Source organism: Pinus tabuliformis, chromosome 4_2 (genome assembly GCF_031772625.1).
Source record: "Pinus tabuliformis cultivar Carrire ecotype Pingquan chromosome 4_2, CPIR1, whole genome shotgun sequence".
NCBI classification, from domain to species: Eukaryota; Viridiplantae; Streptophyta; class Pinopsida; order Pinales; family Pinaceae; genus Pinus; species Pinus tabuliformis.
This window is the reverse complement of record NC_142304.1, coordinates 666,434,398-666,451,122: the sequence shown is the minus strand read 5'-3', so window position 1 is coordinate 666,451,122 and position 16,725 is coordinate 666,434,398.

Below are 16,725 nucleotides of genomic sequence, written 5' to 3'. Positions count from 1 at the left end.
ATGTCGGCGGTAAGTTCAGGAGGAGAAGACTCTCCTGTCGGAGAATCAGGCAAAGTGATAATTGGAGTATTGGAGGCCTTGGAAGACTTCTTCTTACTCTTCGTAGTCACGATACCAATCATACCATCAGCGGCATGAGATCCCGAAGGAGCAGCAGCGATTTGGTTTGACTTTGGAAGATCCGGAATTTTCTCGTGTAACGTACCCGACTGAGTGTAAACTAAGTCAAGGTATTGTGCCTGAGCAATGACTTGCTCCTCAGTAACTACTCCGGCCTTAGCTACATCTTCAGTAATTCTTGGTAATAATGATTTGACAAACCATTCAGCTAAGATTTGGTCCGGGATAAAAACTTTCACTAATCTCCTTCGACGTCTCCACTCATGAATGTGATCAGAAATGTACGTGGATGTCGATTGTTTTAGCGAAGTTAATAATTCCGTGTACCATTATCGTATCTGACTGGTAACTGAAAATGAGTTAAGAACGAGGTAGCTAACTGGCTAAAGTTGTAAAAAGAGGCCCGTGGTAACTCAATGTACCACTTGGCTGCGAGACCAATGAGTGTACGCTGGAAAAGACGTAAGCGGATGGAATCATCTGAGATGGAATTTGATGCACACCAGAGGTGGTAAGTCATCACGTGATTAGACGGATCCTCTCCAGACTTACCTTCGAACTTGGGTATATCGCTGGGCAACTTATTTGGCATTGGCGGCCAGAACTGAAGATATTGAATTGGATCGTTCGTTAGGCGCGTCAAGTCGGGTAAATCTAAAGTCGCAATAAACGGTAACTGCCGGTTAGGATCTCTAAAACTCTGAGTCACAATACCAGCCCCAGGAGGAGGATATCCAGGATAACTAGGAACAGGAGTCGCATTTGGGATATTATATCCTCCTGGAAAACCAGGATTAACCGGACCGTACTGGGGTTGCTGAGGTTGTTGATAAGTGTACCCAGGATACGGTTGATACTGGTAAACCGGTTGTTGGGCAGCTTGCCCAGGTTGATACTGTCCCTGGTACGGAGGTTGAACAAATTGAGGTTGAGTAGTAACAACCGTACTTGTACCAGGTTGGCCTGCAGGCATCTGGACTGTGGTTTGAACCGTGGGTCCAGACAACGGTACAGATGTCTGAGGAGTGGTTACAGGGACAGTAGAAACCGGAGCTGCCGATACTCCAGAAGTAAGCATGGTAGATGAAGCGGTAGTTGCTGCAGCCGTGTGAGGTGGAGTACCAGGTGCAATTGGCGGCTGAGTAACTACGGAAGTTACAGGGGTCTGAACACTTGACTGGACAGGTTGCGGTTGCTGGGGTGGACCAGGAACTGCAGGTTGTCCTGCTTGAGGTACCGACTGTATACTTGGTTGCGACATCTGTTGACCCTGTGACGGATCCCATGTTAACATTCCAGGGTATTGACTCGTAACAGGTTGAGGATACTGAGATCCATAGCCGTATTGAGGATAGGGTTGATAACTGTAAGGTGCAGTCCCATATGATTGCCCTTGAGGTGGTTGATAACCTTGACCAGGGTATTGACCCGTAGGTTGATAACCTTGAGGTAAATACGAATACTGGGGTTGACCTTGACCTTGAGGTTGGTATCCTTGAGGTTGATACCCTTGGGGTTGATACCCTTGGGGTTGATACCCTTGGGGTTGCCATCCTTGAGGTTGCCATCCTTGAGGTTGATATTGATACTGAGGTTGACTTTGGGGTACATATTGAGGCTGGGGTTGATACCCTTGGGGTTGATACCCTTGAGGTTGCCCCCCAGTCACGAATGAAGTACCTTGAGGTTGCCCCCCAGGCATTAACGAAGGTTGCCCCCCAGGCGGTAATTGGCCACCTTGAGGTTGGGTAACGGGAACTGAACCTGACATCATGTAAATGTCACCTATACTCAATGGTACATTACCACTGTTTCCAACTAATAACCCATGATCAATGGGTTGAGGAGATGCTCCCGCAAAGGTACCAGAAAGTGATTGATACCCAGTAGGAACAGAAGGACCGCCATGTAAAAATGATTCGGGACTTTGCGAAAACACAGATGACTGACCAGACATATTTACAGGAGAATGAATTCCTCTAGGTGGAAAAGGAGTACGAGGTGTAGAAAAACCTACTGAGTTGTCTAAAAAATTGGTTAATGCAAGGTACCAAGATTCACTTCTAGGAGGATTGTAAAAGATGGAAACCTACTGAGTTGTCTAAAAAATTGGTTAATGCAAGGTACCAAGATTCACTTCTAGGAGGATTGTAAAAGATGGATTCACGCTCCCTTAGATCAAGGGTAATTAGATCTTCAGAATCAGAAACGCCTATTTCTTCCTCTGGAACAAGTTCTTCTATAGCAATTAATCCAACAGGAAGATTTTCGGTGATAATTCTTTCTATTCTTGGTGAATCAGGAACACTAGGAGTTGGAGTAACAGGTTCGGAAATTTCAGGTTCTTCGCCTGTTTCACTGGCAGATGAAAAACTACCAGCAAGCTCGGAAACTGTAACAGCTTCGGGATTGTAACCTGTTTCTAAACTTTGGTAATCTGGATGGACTACCAAGGAAGATTCTCCTTCTTCAGGTGAACCTACTCTACTGCCACTAGGAGGAGTTACAAGGACCTTTAACCCTTCTAAATTACCTGGGTCGTCTCGAGGAGGGGATCCCCTAAGTCTACGGGATCTTCTCAACAATTCGGCCACAGAAACAACTTCAGGAGACTGGCCCGCAATTCGACGGGACCGTCTCGGTAATTCCGCCACAATTAAAGATTTTTAACTACAACACACGAAAACAAAGTAAAAATTTCAAATCAAACCACCTAAAGTCTTCTAAAGAACCAAACAAATTTGAAGCACACGCCTAAATAATCTAGAGCGTCAAACCACACACAAACAGTAGTCTTCCGGACCAAAAGCGCTAGTTGGTGATTAGGCCCAACCTCGCAGGATTCAGTACAGAAATGGCGGGTGGAACAGTTACCCCGGCAACCTGCTTAATGAATAGACTGGACCAAGTTCCTCCACTTTAACCGTCTCGAAGTGAAGTGAACCCCCCAGAAAATCCAAGTGAGTATAACCGACGTCTGCTCCAGGTACAGTGGGACCTTCCCTCCACCGTCACCTTGGGTAGAATCCTAGATATTATGGCCACTAAGGTTACCAATCACAACAATTACACCTGGGGGAACAGTCTAAACTCCGACAGCACGCAAGGGCAGAGTAACAAGCTCAATCCCCTTACCGGCTCCTTGACAATAATCCAAGGTTTACCGATAAGTGACCCCTGGCTCCTCGACAATGGTTAATCCGAGGTTTACCGTTTGTAATACGTACTGTCTGGCGTCGTTCCCAACGAGGGAGGAATGATCCCCTCACTGGTTCGGACACGAGCTCGTGCTTCTCCTTTAAGAGGAGCTTTCCCAGAATGTAACTGAAACAATTGGATTTGTTCTACTCAAGATAGACTATCTGTTTGGTTTTGTAGTCTTGGAGAGTTAAGTACTCACCTACTCCAAGACCCTAGCCTAAGCTATGTTGGTGTTTCAGAGCCCTAGAAAAATAAAAATTACTAGATTGATTTTAATTTAAGCGTTACTTTTAAGGTTGTTTCTTAAGTCAAAAGGTGATGGAAGTGAAACCAGTGGTGTGTTGACTCGACTCGAAACCACTACAAAATGCACCTAGAATGATTTATCCACTACTTTACTTTTTCGATGAATTGCTTAACTAAAAAGTTGAGAGAATGCAATCTTTATAAAAGCAACTTCTTAATTGAAGACAATCAAAGAAACAATTCGTTTGTCTTTTCCAAGCATAAAAACATAACCTCTCTTTACATGCACGAAAAAACTCTTTTTCTCTTTCAAAAACAAAAAGCTACTTGAAACAAGACTTTTTAAAGAAGATGTTTTTGTATTTTTCTTTTAATAAAGCAAATAAATCTAATATAACCAAAAATCAATCTTAACAACTCTTAAAATCTATGAAAATGCACTCATAAGCAAACTAAAAGGCAAATTTACTCTAAGCAATCTTAACGAGGCCAAAACTAACAATGATTATTCTAAGGTGTTTTACTTGATCACAATCAAATCAAGGACTAGCTTATTGCAGAACCAAAAACTAGTCAAAACAAAACTCTAATCTTTTTGTTCTTTTGTAAAATGGAAATCAACACTTTATAAACAAGTAATTCGAAATTTGACCCAAAACAACTTAAATGGCAAGTTGCTCACACAAGGAGACTTTACGACAGGCCCGACTTCTAAGAAGGTTGACTAACCAGAGAGATCTAAGGCTGGACAACTTTCTACTATCAAAGTCACTACAAAACCTATCCAAAAATCAAACCCTAGGTCTAAACTTCGTTGAAAACCACTAAAACACTCAAAGCTCACAAAACCAGTTCAGGTGAAAATTTCTTGACAGGGTACTAAAGGATCTGGGCAGAAAACACAAGGAAAAATCAAAATCTAAAAGCAATTAAAGCAAAAAATGGAATTTTCCTAAATTTTACAGGAAGACGCAGGCAACCCGTTGTCACAGGTGCGGCCCCGCTCTGTGCAAACGGCAACAGCGCGTCCAAAGACGCACTGTGCAGTACTCAGAGGGTGCGTCCTTCTGGAAAAGTTGAGAAAAACCAAATCTAACTAAATCTAAAGCTAAGCCACCCAAATACTAATTCTCACAGTCAAAAACCAGAAAATAAAAATGATTTTCTCAAAGCAAAGTTCACATAAAGGAAAAGACTCTCTCATTAATGGATTCCCCAGCGGAGTCGCCAATTTGTCACACGGAATTGGTCAAGGGTGCGGACACAGCTGACCTTCCTAGAAGTCTAAGACATTCTAATGACAAACAAGACAAAATGGAGTGATCTTTCTCTAAATACACCTTTTACAACATGAAAACTACAAGTGTTTAGGCTTACCTTATTCCAAAACGCTGTTGTTGTAGTCCGTCCTTGACGATCCGGATGAGCTCCTCCTTCAAGTCAATTCCTGCAACCACAAACAATCAAACAATTACCAAGCACTTGCATTTCATATAATAAAACATATATTCAACATGCAGACCAAGGAACACATGAAATAACTCATTAACACAAGCTATTGAGAAAAATAAACCAGTTTGTATTAATAACGAAACAAAGAAACTCTTACAACCTGGCCTTGGTGTTGTGCAAGTTCCTCCCAGGGTCCATCAAGGGTTTTCCTCTACTTTGACAAAGCTCACCCACTTCCAAGTAGAATCAAGCAAAGACAATCTCTCCTCACAAAGGTTCTAATGGAAGACCTAAATCCTGCAGCATTTACCCAAAGAAAATGTATAGCTCCAACCTCCTCTCCCTCTGGCTCAATGTCTTTATTTATAGTGCTGTAAAGAGGTTATTCAGGTCCACTATCAATGGGATCATCCCCCTCTTTGGGTGGGATAGCTCCCTTATTGATGGGATAAGTTCCCCCTTAATAGAGATACATGAACCAACTGGAGGCGCATCCATTTCATCAAACCGACCTCTAGAATGTTCTAGAAGTAACCACAAGTAATTTTTTCAAGATAAAACTCGCGCATTTTGCCTTTTACAGAGGGACGCACCTGTCCCTTAACATACAGAGCGTCCATGGACGCAGATTTTGTGAACATGGTCAGCGTCCCCGCAGGTAAGGCTAGAGAGAACCTGCGACCCCAGAGATAAACATAGTTTTTACAAGACTTTCTCTCTTCTTTGAGTTTGAGATGGATAACAGAGGCATGAGACTTGCCTAAGAGGGTAGCATGACTGTTGATTTGAGCCATACTAACTGTAAGTAGTCAAAGGTGACATTTTTTAGGGTAACACTAAGCCACACAATTTCTTTTGTTGCCTCAGCTGCTGCCACATATTTTGCCTCTGTTGTGGAATCTGCTAGAACTAATTGTTTGTGTGATCTCCAGGAGACAACTCCTAATCCAAGACTCATAGCATAACCTGAAGTAGATACCCAGTTTCTTTGTCTCCATTGAAGTTTGAACCATAGTATCCAATCAAGCTAAAGTCACCCACCTGTGCATATTTGATTCCAAAGTCTTGAGTTCCCTTCATTTACTTTAGAACTCTTTTTGCGCAGACCAATTTCCCTCACAAGGCTTTTGCATAAACATGGAGATGATTCCAACAGCAAACGAAATGTTTGGTCTGGTAGTACTTATGTATCTGAGACTTCTTACAATGTGTCTATACTTTGTTGCATCCTCAAATTCTTTTCCTTCAATGGATGTGATCATTATGTTTTGTTCCACTGTAGTAGTCAGAGGATTGTGTTCAGTCATGCCAAACCTATTCAACAGATCTCCAATGTACTTCTTTTGAGAAAGGAATATGGAATTCGGATGTTGAGTTACTTCAATACCAAAATAGTAATGAACATAGCCCAAATCAGTCATTTCAAAACCTTTCCTCATTTCCTTGTTTATGGATGCAATGTAGCTTTCATTGTTCCCTGTCATGAAAATATCACATACATATACCACAGGATATACAACTATTTTGCCAACCTTCTTGACAAACAAAGTTGCATCATCAAGATCATAATGTTTGAAATTGAGTTTCAAAAGATGCTCAGTTAGTTTTTCATACCTGGCTCATAGTGCTTGTTTGAGGCCATTTCACAAGTTTGCATACTTTATGTTCATGTCCTCTCATAGAAATCCTTCAGGCTAGGACATAAAACACACACACACACACACACACACACACACACACACACACACACACATATATATATATATATATCTGTGTGTGTGTGTATATATATATATATAGATAGATAGATATATACACACAGATATATATATATATATATCTATATCTATATATATATATATATATATATATACATACATATATATATGTTTTTCTAAATTTTAAAATTAAATTTGGTTTTTGTTTGTTTTATTTTGATTATTTTATTATAATTATTATTTTACATTTTTATAAAAACAACTAATTTAATTGTTAGACTAGGAGGTAACTCCTCAAATCAAATAATGTTATTCATTTAGGTTGTTCATTATTATATACGAGAGGGAGTGACTGTTCAGTTCATCTCCCGGTGACTCTCCATATTTTCTATTATTATTTATATTAACTACAGTTGTTCACCTAATCCCTATGATTAGGTGTCAACATTCCCCCTCTTAATCTGAAGGGACATTGGTAAGTCCAAGCATCGTGATGAATCTTTCAAGCTTTTCTCTTCTAAGTGCTTTGGTGAAGATGTCTGCGATTTGCTCATTAGTGGAACAATGGCGGAGTTGGATTGTTTTGGCCTCAACATGATGTTGAATCATATGATATTTAGTATTGATGTTCTTCATTCGATCATGGAACTTTGGGTTCTTGGCCAACTTTATTTCCGAGGTATTGTCGATCACGAGTGGAGTTGATTGTACATGTTTTACCTGCAAATATTTAAGAATTTTCCTGAGCTACACAATTTCTTTTTTTGCCTCAGCTGTTGCCACATATTCTACCTCTGTTGTGGAATCTGGAAGAACTAATTGCTTGTGTGATCTCCAGGAGACAGCTCCTGATCCAAGACTCATAACATAACATGAAGTAGATACCCCAGTTTCTTTGTCTCCATCGAAGTTTGAATCAGAGTATCCAATCAAGCTGAAGTCACCCACCTGTGTATATTTGATTCCGAAGTATTGAGTTCCCTTCAATTGCTTTAGAACTATTTTTGCAGAAGACTAATGTCCCTCACAAGGCTTTGGCATAAACCTGGAGAGGATTCCAATAGCAAACGAAATCTCTGGTGTGGTAGTACTTATGTAGCTGAGACTTCCTACAATGTGTCTATACTTTGTTGCATCCTCAAATTCTTTTCCTTCAGTGGATGTGAGCATTAAGTTTTGTTCCATTGTAGTAGTTAGAGGATTGTGCTAAGTCATGTAAAGCCTGTTCAATAGATCTCCAATGTAATTCTTTTGAGAAAGGAATATGGAATTCGAATGTTGAGTTACTTCAATACCAAAATAGTAATGAACATAGCCCAAATCATTCATTTCAAAACCTTTCCTCAATTCCTTGTTTATGGATGCAATGTAGCTTTGATTGTTCCCTGTCATGAAAATATCATATACATATACCACAAGATATACAGTTATTTTTCCAACCTTCTTGACAAAAAAAGTTGCATCATCAAGATCATAATGTTTAAAATTGAGTTTCAAAAGATGCTCAGTTAGTTTTTCATTCCAGGCTTGCGGTGCTTGTTTGAGGCCATACAAGGATTTCACAAGTTTTCATACTTTATGTTCATGTCCTTTCACAACAAATCGTTTAGGCTGGGACAAAAAAACATTCTCTTTTAGATCTCCATTCAAGAAAACAATTTTTACATCCATTTAATGGACTGTCCAACCGTTCTAAGCTGCTAGGGCAAAGAGTGTCTGAATGGTATCCCATTTTGTTTTTGGGGAAAAAGTATCCTCATAATCGACCCCTTCCTTCTGTGAAAAATCTTTTTCCACAAGACTGGCTTTGTGCTTGTCAAGTGAGCCATCAACTTTATACTTGTTCGTGTAGACCCACTTGCAACCAATTGGTTTGGTTCCCAATGGGGGATCAACCAGCATCTTCTTTGAAGGAAGTTGGTTCAAAATCTGTAGACAAATTCAATCCATAGTCATAAGAAGCATCCATATCAATAGGTGAATCAGAGTCATCTACATCACCTCCATTTTGCTGGTTTGAATTTCTAGTTCCCGTCTTTCCAACCTCATGAGGATGAACACTTTCAAGTGTATTTGCCAGCCACTTTGGGGACCTTTCTCAGATGGTCCAGGCTACTCCATTGATTGAGTTGGGACTCAATCAAGATTGAGACTCACAATTCTATCAATCACATCACTCAAAGTATCATCCATTGTTGGGTATAGAAGATAATTTTCTAGATTTCCTTTTGTCTTCATTTTTTAGTCAAAGTGAGATATATTGAGGCTTAGTATGATAAACATCATGAAAACTTGTAAAATCTAATGAATCTTAATGTTTAAGGGTACATTAGTTCCAACTTTATTTATCTAATTGTGAAAGGATGAAACTTAACAAACTTTGGTCATCTTAGACCTATAAATCCCTGAATCTATGAACCACAAACAAGTTATCAATTTTGAAAAGCATTTAAAGCATAAAATTCAAAAGGGCCCAAAAATTTTTGAATGATTTTTTGTCATTTTCATAAAGCCTCCCAACTATTTTGAAACCTCTTTGACTAAGGTTTAGTAAGAATTGTCATTCAAAAAGTAGTTTTTGATCATTTCTTCATAGAAATATTTAACATTAAACCCTAGTTCAACTAACCTCACTAAAAATAAGTAGAACACAAACAATGAAAACAATCCACGAAGCATGAGAAAATTGATTTCATATTTTTAATGATGAACAACATTATTAAATTTCATGTATGATATCATACAATTTTAAGTAGTTCTTAACTTTATTATTTACTTTATTTTTTTGTTTAGTTCCATGTCAATCTAAAGCATCATGAAACACTCAAAATTTTATGTGGTGTTTGGGGATGAATGATTTATCATCAATGCATCACTATTCAACTTGTATATTTCCATATTTCCTTGTATGAACTAAGTATCAATATATCAATAAAACATTTCATGTGATTTCCTTTTCTATTTCCTATGAATGTGTAGGCTAGATTTATTTCCCATTGTTGGCTTAGCGGCTCTTGTTTCTATGAACTAATTTGATTTCCTATCAATTCTCATTTTTTTCTTTAGGACATTCAAAAAATGTCACATTGTTAGACATATATTATTGTAATCTAGTAATGTATACCTCAAGAAAGTAGAGAGAAAATGGTTTTCTTTCTTTGTTTAATAATTGAGAAGAATTGAATAGATGGATTTCTTAAGAATGTGTTTGAAAAGATTTCATCTATAATAATAATAATAATAAATCCAAAATATTGATTTTATAAAGAATATTACTATGTGGAAGGCTAGGTAGTATAAAATAAATTTTACTCAATTACCTTCCCTACTTAATGTTTTAGTGAATGTGAAATATGTTGGGGCATAGTATGATAAATGTCATGAAATAGTTTAAAACTTAAGTAATATCTATATTTAAGAGTATATTAATTCAAAATTCATTTTTCAAATCTTGAAAGGATAAAATGTAATAAAATATGATCATTTTAGGCCTATAAATCCCTAAAACTATGTGTAGCTCACCTTAGATAAGTTATAAATTTTGAAAAGAACTGAGAACATTTCCAAAAGACGCAAATTTTTCTCACTGATTTTCAAAATATTCCCAACTATTTCAAGCTCTTTAGCTAAGGTTCTATGAATTGTCATGCAAAATTAGTTTTTTTAATCATTAAAACTACATTGTAGTGCAACTAACATCATTAAAAATAGCTAGAGCACAAAAAACGAAAACAATCCACCACAGACCTAGGAAAGGTGATTTGAACATTTAAATGAAGAACAACATCAACAAATTTCATCATGTATGATATAGCCTTTAGGAATTTTCTACTGTTACAAGGTAACATTTTGATATAGTTCCAAAATATATTATTATTATTATTATTACTGGTCCTATGTTAATATAAATTATCATGTAGCATTCCAAATTCAAACTGAATATTGGAAATGAACAATCTATCGTCAACGCATCAATATACAACTTGTATATTTCAGTATATGAATGAAGTATAAATATATGAAAAAAGTCTTATTTATATAATTTATTTGATCATGTCAAGGCTATATATGGCATTTGTATCCACAACAAGGGATGATTATTTTTGTTATACAATTTTAAGGTCACTGCCAAGGAAGACGTTAAATTGGTGTATGAGACCCCTCTTGTTCTTAACTTGTGGCCTCTTAGTAGGAAACATGTTATATTAACCATTAGGCCCACTCGAGCTGTATCAACCATTAGGATTGATTAGAATCTCCCATTTTGAAATTTACGATGTATCTTTAATATAACTATATTTTTTTAATTATAAATTACTAATGTTGAAAAACTCAATTCACTATACCATTAGATGAATTCAAAATTTAAGACATAAATGAAATCGATGAAATTTTGATACCAATTCAATATTGAGACTTAGTTAGCACGAAAATGTGGCTCAATAGAGATTGACTCAAGTATTCTTTAATGACTACATTTCTTTTCAGCTATGGTAATTACAAAAAAGAACAACCTCATTCAATCTCATGGTAGTTATGCATGTCTCCCTAGGAGAGATTTGGCGAGGTTTACAAAAATAAATATAACAAATAATAATATTTATACGTGGAATTCTTATTCATAGCATTTATTTAGTCATTTCAAGGCCACACATGATTTTTGTATTAAAAAAAAATAGATTGATTAGACTCTCCCATTCTGTAATTTATAATGCATTATTGATATAACTATCTCTTTTTTATTAAAATGTAAGAATGTTGAAAAAATCAACTCAACAAAGTACTCAATGAAGTAAGAGTGTAAGAAATTGACTAGCTCCATAAAATCTTGATAAAAACATGGCTACCTAAATCATCAAAAGTGGGGGAATTTCTTTCATTCTTTGCATCTAAATTTGATCCCAAGAGTTTTTTTCTATCTACAAAGGATTTAGACTCACTAGTAAAAAGAACCCACCAATAACTTGCAAATTAGTGTCTAATATAGGTACAAATGAATCTTATTAGGTAGACTCCATAATAAATATAACCCACAAGTAACTTGCAAATTAATGTATCAGAAGAGTACAATTGAATCTTCTTAGGTCACAAAGAGTTTGATTTATTGATACAAATTCAGGTTTGGGACCGAGTTAGCACTATAATGGGGTTGAACATAGATAGATTCAAGTATACTTTAGTTACTTCATTTTTTTCATCTATGATAATGATAAAAATGAATGGGTTCCCTAGAGGAGGTTTGGCATAGTGGACATGTAAATACACACACATGCAACTAGGATGTGTGAGCATACATTTCCATGGTTGTTGAGCACAAACACACCTGCATTCTCCCTTTCTATGTGTAAGCATGGGACATGTGGGGAAATTGAAACACATGTAGATAGGCATATGCATATGCATGTGTTCATGTGTTACACATATTATAGATGTAAGATCTTCAACTTAATAAAATACATGCTAAATAATGTAAGTGCAAATCAAAATGTCACAAGCTAAGTGTATGCGCATATTTAGGATTAGGATAAAAAAGAAAATTCATCAAATATTAAGTTGTTAAAAATATATTATTGGAATCTAGTAACTTGTACCTCAAGGAAGTAAGGATATATACATTTTCAATAAATAAGAAGAACCTAAATTTATGAATAGATGAATTGCTTAACAATATGCTTGAAAATATTTCAACTATAATAACAAATGCCCAAAATATTTATTTTATAAGGTATATTGTTGCATGGAAGGCTATTTATTATAGAAGATAATTTTCTAGATTTCCTTTTGTCTTCATTTTTATTAAGTCAAAGTGAGATATATTGAGGTTTAGTATGATAAACCTCATGAAAACTTATAAAATCTAATGAATCTTAATGTTTAAGGGTATATTAGTTCCAACTTTATTTATCTAATTGTAAAAGGATGAAACTTAACAAAATTTTGTCATCTTAGGCCTATAAATCTCTAAATCTATGAATCACACACAAGTTATCAATTTTGAAAAGCACTTATAGCATAAAATCCAAAAGGGCCCAAAAAATTTTGAATGAACTTTTGTCATTTTCATAAAGCCTCCCAACTATTTTGTAACCTCTTTGACTAAGGTTTAGTAAGAATTGTCATTCAAAAACTAGTTTTTGATCATTTCTTGATAGAAGTATTTAACAACTAAACCCTAGTGTAACTAACCTCGCTAAAAATAAGTAGAACACAAAAAATGAAAACAATCCATAAAGCATGAGAAAAATGATTTCATATTTTTAATGATGAACAACATGATCAATGTCATGTATGATATCATCCACTTTTATGTAGTTCTGAACTTCATTATTTATTTTATTTTTTTGTTTAGTTCCATGTCAATCTCAATCATCATGTAACATTCAAAATTTTATGTGGTGTTTAGGGATGAATGATTTATCATCAATGAATCACTATTCAACTTGTATATTTCCATATTTCCTTGCATGAACTAAGCATCAATATATCAATAAAACATTTCATGTGATTTGCTTTTCTATTTCCTATGAATGTGTAGGCCAGATTTCTTTCCAATTGTTGGCTTAGCAGCTCTTGTTTCTATGAACTAATTTGATTTCCTATCAATTCTCATTTGTTTTCTATAGGACACTTAATTTTAATTTTATTTCTTGATGCCATGCAAGCTATAAAATTATTACCAAACCCATGCCAAATAGATTTATGTATGTAGTGTCATAAATAATGTTCCAAGAATAAGGGACTTAATATAGGATAAGAAAATATAGAAAAATACTAAAAGAAAATATATTAGACTAGTGAAACTCATTATGCTAAAGCTTTTAAAATCTTTAATTGGTCCTATTTTGTCTAGTAAAAATTTATTAGACAAGAATTATAAATCTTTTTGTTAATTTACAATTATATCTGATTATGTGAATCCTTCAATCTATAATAGGGATTTTTGTATAGTTAGCCTACCTCCTTCAATATATAATAGGGATTGTTGTATAGTTAGCCTACCCCACCAATAATCTTAGTAAAGGATTTGCGAACATTAAAATAATGAAAGCTAGATATGCTCATTTAAATTTATAACTAATTATCTAACATTCTAAACACATTTAATCCACATGCAATGGTCATAAAATAAGTAAAAATACATAAATTTAAATTTTTTAAAACAAAACTCTAATCATTTTTCTAAAACAAAACTCTAATAGGAATACCACTTCAATGAAAACAAAATTGTTTAAATTTGAGTTTATAATTGTTTGAATTCTTTTTAATATGAATTTATTTTATTATTATTGTGAGGTATATAAGAATTAAGATGAATATGTATAGATATATATATATATATATATATATATATATATATATTCAAAAGTTATAAATGGTTAAAATGAAGAGGTAAGAAACTGCCTATTGTAAAGTTACTATTTTATTTTATTTTTACTTTTATTATTAATTTTATTTTAGTTTCAAATTAATTTAATTTTTTTTTTTTTTAATGTAATTTTATTAAATTTAAAGAAACTTCCAATTGTAAATTATGATTTTATTTTAGTTTTATATTAATTTATTTTTATTTTTATGTATTTTGACCAAACTAAATGTTAATATAAGATGATAAATATGTTATTATTATTATTATTGTTTACTATTTTTAGGATAAATAAGATATATATATATATATATATATATATATGTTTTTCTAAATTTTAAAATCCTACTAGTCTAGATGAAGTTTGTGTACAAGCTACCCATTTAGAGGCTAGAGGGAAAAACACTTTTGATGGAAATGAGGATAGTGATTTTAAAGGCAAAGGAAGAAAAAGGATTGCAAACTCTAGAAAGGAAAAAGTGAAATTCTTTTGCAAGAATTGTTCAAAAACAAGCCACGATGAAGACCACTGTTAGAAGCTTCATCCGGAGCTGAAACAAGAGATATATAAAATCAAATACAAAACCAAATAGAAGGGAAAAACTGTAGCAACTATTGAACAGGACTTATGGTCTGAATTAGGTGATGACACAAAAAGTATCGCCATGGTATTAAAGAACATAAAGGGGAAAGAGGTTGTACAAGAAACAAATCCCAGCTCTAGCACATTAAACTGTCACAAAGAAACTCAAAATGGAAAGAGGAGGATAGAGCTATTTCATGTGAGGATAAACTCAAACCACACAAAGATAGACACACTTTTTGATAGTGGGTCTCAAGCTAATCTCATCATAGAAGACTTGGTCAAACAGCTGAAACTCAAAGCCGTATCCACTTGGGTGGATATGCAAGGATGCAAACTATCAAAATATATGTGCATAGAAGAAATGTCTTCCACACATAACATTCTTGATATGCTTGTTCAATATACCTCATGCATTTTCTTCCAACTCTTTTGTACTCACTAACTTCATTTTTTCGTCCAACACAATAAATTCAATGAATTTACTAAAGTCCACGCTCTTTGAAAATGCCACACTGCAAAAATGAGAATTCCAACTCTTGATCATTGTTGGTTGTGGTAATGATTGGTAACTAAGATTTTTAAGAGCCTTATTGCTCTATTTTAACAAATAATTTTTCTCTTAAGTTGAAGAGAACAATATTGACGGATAAAAATTCCATCTTCTTCAACTTGAAATGTTTCGTTTGGTGAAAAAATGGAATTATCCATTCCAATCTTGTACAATATTTCTCTTGGTGCCACAATGTGTGCAAATTATTTTGCATGCCTTGGTGTTACCATGAATAGATTTAATATGTCAATGTTGGAAATAATGTTGGTAGTTATAGATGGTTCTTGGAGAAATATTTTGTATCTTTTACCATGCTCTCCTACAAATATTATTTCCTTTAAATCTCATTTAATTCACTTTCGAAGAAGAGTGAATTCAAGACAAATTCCCTAATACAATTTATATTTATGTCTTTCAAACCCCTTCTAGCTATTGTAATGACCTTCCAATCCACATGCTAAATACTATATTGTCTGCAACATTTATTCGTTGTGAAAAATTGAATTCCATTTTCTTCATCTATTTCATATTGGCATTTTGCAAGTTTTTTTGTAGCCATAACTAGTTCAATCCTTTTATGAGCTTGTTAAATGCATCTCAATTGAGTTTATATATTTTTCATTATAATTATACCCATCTATTCCATTTGGAGTACAAGTTTTTTCTATAGCACCCCATATTGACATTTCCTTGGGTGGTTCCTTGAACTTTTCCTTGACCTTTAAAATCCCACCTTTGTTGTCCAATAACATATTTATTAGACACCTAAAATATAAATGTTCATAATTATCCCCAATCCTACATATTTGGTATCGTTTCCGTATCTATTCTACAAAACAACAGATTGTATTCCACCTATTGATTGACCCTCAGCCATGTCATCCTCACACACATTAACTATCACCTTTATGAATGCACATGTGTGTTCCATTTCATTCATGTGTAAAAAAATCCTTTTTACATATCAAGGTAACCCTATGTTGGGAATATTTATGGCATGATAATGATAGTAAGGTGCCAAATATGATTCTGGAAAAATCTCAATAAGATTCTAAGGCAACCCTTAGTGGATGCTAAAATCCTATTGGATGTGGTAGAGGAGAATCATGTTTTAATACCTTCTCAAACATAATTGTTATGCATCCTTTACATACCATATTTCCATGCACCTTGTGCCCAATATTTGTATTCTATATGGATCCCTCACCAACTTTCACTCCATGTCACAGAATGTATACATTGTCTCCAAGAGAAAATGCAAAAGAACCATTTTCACCTATAAAACAAGGTAAATGAGATTTGTATTTTCTTAAAAAAAAATTAATATACTCCTAATAACACTTAATACATGCTTCAAGATTTTTTTTTACCAATGTTCAACCTCAAATACATGATCTTCCATTGAGTTTTGTCCCCTTCATCAACATCCTCTACAGTCAAATGTGGTTGAGTGGCATCAATTAAAAAAATTATAACATATTGTACATAA